The sequence below is a fragment of the Canis lupus genome, chromosome 3 (assembly GCF_011100685.1).
Source record: "Canis lupus familiaris isolate Mischka breed German Shepherd chromosome 3, alternate assembly UU_Cfam_GSD_1.0, whole genome shotgun sequence".
NCBI classification, from domain to species: Eukaryota; Metazoa; Chordata; class Mammalia; order Carnivora; family Canidae; genus Canis; species Canis lupus.
Genome location: NC_049224.1, coordinates 21,421,400 through 21,425,845, shown reverse-complemented (window position 1 = coordinate 21,425,845; position 4,446 = coordinate 21,421,400). Strand labels below are relative to the sequence as shown.

At 40.2% G+C, this 4,446-nt stretch overlaps 1 pseudogene; it reads right to left on the bottom strand.

The window, feature by feature from the left end:
- Positions 1–1,474: 1,474 nt before the first annotated feature.
- On the bottom strand, positions 1,475–3,236 carry LOC100686077 (annotated as a pseudogene).
- Between the last annotated feature and the right edge of the window lie 1,210 nt (positions 3,237–4,446).

Sequence of the window (4,446 nt, the reverse complement as noted above, 5' to 3'; positions counted from 1 at the left end):
CTCAACTAATAAGAACGGCAGTTCTATATCATCTCTCATAGAAAGCTGGTAGAAATGAGCCACAGTGGCTCACACTGGTAACTTGGCCATTAACATACAATTTTTGAGACTCCTTTCCCTTTTTTTTTTGTCTTACTCCTCCACTCTTCTACTGGAGCTTCCTGGGATTGCCTTCCAAATAAACTACTTGCACTTGAATCGTTATTAGAGAGTCTGCTTCTGCTGAGGAACCCAACCTAAGACACTCATTCATTCTTTATCCCAGAACATTTGTTTAGTATATTCTAGGGGCCAAGAAATGTGACCAGCGATAGGAATCAAATATGAATCCTGAGGACAAGGGAACTATGTTATGTGCTTCCTCAAATTCATATCATAAGAGATCACCTTCTATAATTAGCTTTGCTTGTTATTGTTCATCCTTTTCTTCAGTCAAGATCAGATAACGATTGCCTGGTATTGAGGCAATTTTCTTCTTTATCAAGACAATGCTTGGTTTCCTCATCTCTCTCAGCAGCTTTCATACTTCAACCCACTCATCAGTTTGACCATCTTTATTCTTATTTTCTCTCCTACCTCTGCAACATTCAATTGGGTATTCTTCATGATAAGGCCATGTATCACATCACGGTGGCCATTAAGACTATGTCCTTGTATTCATTTCCAAAACCTCCTTAATTGTCATTCACTGGGGTATGTTCTCCAATGGGGTGAAAGCAATTTCCCAATATTCAGCCATCTTTCAATGTTTCAATCTAGTTTCAGGATATCATTCCCATGATGAACCACTTACAAATATATTTTTACATTTAATTCACAAGTAGTTCCAAGATAGGAATTATTATATGTATTTCATAGATTAGAAAACTATGGCTTTCTGTCTTGAAAGTTTTGATATTTCCATATATTCTACTGTACTCATCCCATGATCATATACAAAGAATTTAAATGCATTTTTCTTATGCTCTTCTTAATCATTCATGAAAACCTATAAAACGGTCAATTCTCAAATGATTCTTCTGCCATTTCAAAAACATATGCTTATATTTGATTCTCACTGACCAGTTTTTAAGAATATCTTCAAATAATCTCATTAGTAATGAGCTATATTCCTTGTGTGTCATTCATCAGTGATGTGTTATCTCTGAATTCAGGAAATACTTCGGGCAAATTTTCTCTAAAACAGAACACCTAGGAAATGTTCACGTGGCTTATATGCCAGTTTACATGTCTCTTTCTGCCACTAGAATTTCCTTCAAAATATTTCATCTCTTGGTCCAAGCAAGGCCACCTTGTCCATCAGTCAGTTCATGTATGTCACACTGGTATCTGGAGAAATGGTTATGTAGTAAATTTTCTTTGAGAAGAACACTATGCTCTTACTTTTGATGATTATTATTTTTTCCTCTCTTAGAAATTTTATTGGTTCTGGGGAAAGGAAGGCAGGCAGCCCCCGCCTCCTGCCAAGGGTGCCTCAAGCTCTCACTGCCTCTGATTGCTGTTGATAAGGAGGTTCACGTCTGGGGAGAAGCCAGGAAGGCCTGAGCTTGGGCCAGGTGTTGACGTGCGCCAAGTAGGCCAAGAGCAGGGGGAAGGAGTCCAGGCAGCCGTGGGCCAGGACCTGGTGAATCAGCAGTAAGTCCAGCAGGTTTTCATCTGTGAAGGAGATCTGGTTGCTTAAGTTGAAGGCCCCTAGTTCTGGGACAGCAGGATCTCACAAGACTTCAGGTGCCCTCATAATGCCTTCACCTACTCCTCCTTGCCTGCCTCAGAGTTGGTGTAGATGAGGATGATGTATTTGCAGCAGAGGTTCTCCACACCACCATTCAGCACGTTCAGGGCCACCTCGTGCTGGTCCTTCCCATACAGCCCCACGGAGAGGCCCAGGTGTCGCAGAATGGTGTTAGTTAGACTGGTACAGGGTAGGGTCTCCATCCTGGAACTTGGGAAGCTGCCCATACAGACAGGAGGTCTCGAGTGAGCCCTACAGCCAGGTCTCCATGGTCACCACTCCCTCCTTCCAGCTCTGGCCCTAGTCTCTGGCAGCACGTGCATGGTCTTGCCCTGCTCTCAAACAGAGAAGAAGATGCTGGGGCAAGGTGCCATGGTACAGTGGGGGTGGCAGCAGTGGTGGTGGCAGAGGTCCCCAAAACATTATGCTTTTAGATTGTATTTTTGTAGGTTGTTTATTTTTGGAGAATCCCAAAATAGTACATACTTTAATCTTTCTGCTTATATGGGTGTTACTCAGTGGCAGGCCAGTGACACCAAAAGAAAAAGAGGTGGGAATGTGCTGAACCTGTCAGGTATGGGACACCCAGCATATTCCAAGGAGGGCATGTTAGTTGACATCTTGTTTCAATTCCAAATCTCTCTTTAAGTGGTAAACATAGACCAAATTGATAATTTGAAAATATTCCAATTCCAATCACCAGTAAAAAAGCCAGTAGTGCTATAGTGTTTACACTGACCTACGGGTTTTGTTTCAGCAGTATGCAGACATTGCAGCAGGTTTAGAGAAGCAAATGGCCAAAGTTAAAGCTTAGGAGGGGAATAGAAGTACCATTAAAGCATTAAAGTATTCGTTTTCATCATTTTGTTCCTATAAATCCAAAAGGTCCTCAGATAACTAAGAATTCAATTTATTTGCTCCTTATGTTTGGTGTTCAAAAGGACTAGAAACAGGGGAGCATCTCTTTGTCAGTGATTCCAGACTAAAAGAAGATGCTCCCTTTAGAAATGATCATTCAAAATGATTCTGAAAAGAATGGGTTTTTTTTTTGGGGGGGGGGGGGTTGTTTTTGTTTTTGTTTTGTTTTGTTTTGTTTAGCAAGTCATTTAACTTGCTAAAAAATGTCCCTAGGACTGCTGAAAGAGCAAACATGAACCTATTCCCAGAGGATATAGTTAAACATTCTTGACTGAAATAAGGACTATGCCATTTGAAACTAAATATGAAAATAAGAGCAAGGAATTAAATTAAGAGCACATATTTGTGCCTTACAAATAAGAATCACCCGGAAGATCAGGAACGAACAGTAGAATAAATACGAGACATAGGAAAGATGGGGCAATTGGCATATACACACAGTCATGAACCTACTCAAGGCAGACTCTCTATTATTGCTTTCTGGGATGGAAACGTGACTTTTTCATTTTTATTACCAGACATAGAAGAAAGGCTAGTATAGGAAATATACATTGTAGCCCATTACCGATTTTTCCTTTTTACGCATGTCATTTTAGCAAGTTGCCAAGATGTATTGAAGGTGCATTTTAAGGGGTTTTCTTAATGGCTTAGGTTATTTAGGATAACGGCCAGTGCTGTTTTCGTGAAGTAGAGCACCCTCCATAAAACCAAGAGGTATCCACACAAGTAAATGCTATTTTAACTTGAAATAAACTGAAGAAATAGGAACATAGTGATATCTTCTAAAAATCACTTTTCAGTGGAGAGACATGTCTATTGGCAATAATAACTACTTGCTATGCCTCTAGAACTCTGAGAAAATGCTAAGCCAATGGGATTACTTTGGAAGTTAATAAATTTTCAATTATAAAAATAGTATGTAGGGGATCCCTGGGTGGCGCAGCGGTTTGGCGCCTGCCTTTGGCCCAGGGCGCGATCCTGGAGACCCGGGATCGAATCCCACATCGGGCTCCCGGTGCATGGAGCCTGCTTCTCCCTCTGCCTGTGTCTCTGCCCCTCTCTCTCTCTCTCTCTCTCTCTGACTATCATAAATAAATAAAAAAAAATTTAAAAAAATGGTTTGTATAATTTGGAAAAGGTAAACAAAAATCTTTTTGGTTCAACATTAAGTAATAGTTACCATTAATGTTTTGAAGAATTTTTAGTTTTTTTTCAGCATATTTTGCTTTTTTTTAAAGATTTTATGTATTTATTCATGAGAGACACAGAGAGAGAGAGGCAGAGACACAGGTAGAGGGAGAAGCAGGCTCCATGCAGGCAGCCCGACATGGGACTCGATCCCGGGACTCCAGGATCATGCCCTGGGCTGAAGGCAGGCGCTAAACCGCTGAGCCACCCAGGCATCCCCTTTTTTGGGTATTTTTAAATTGAGATATAATTGACACATGACATCACATTAGTTTCAGGTGTACAATATAATGGTTTGATATTTGTGTATATTGTGAAATGATTGCCACATTAAGTCTGGTTAACATCCATTGCCACAGAGTTATACATTTTTTTTCCTTGTGATGAGAACTCCTAAGATCTGTTACAAATATTTTTTTTTTCCTTGTGAGGAGAACTTTTAAGATCTCATAGCAATTTTCAAATATGCAATACAGCCTTCTTAATTTGAGTCACCTTGATGTATATTACATGCCCAGAGCCTATTTATTTTATACCTGGAAATTTGTATCTTTTCACCACCTTTACCCATTTTGCCACACTGCCCACCTCTGCCTCTGAGAACCACC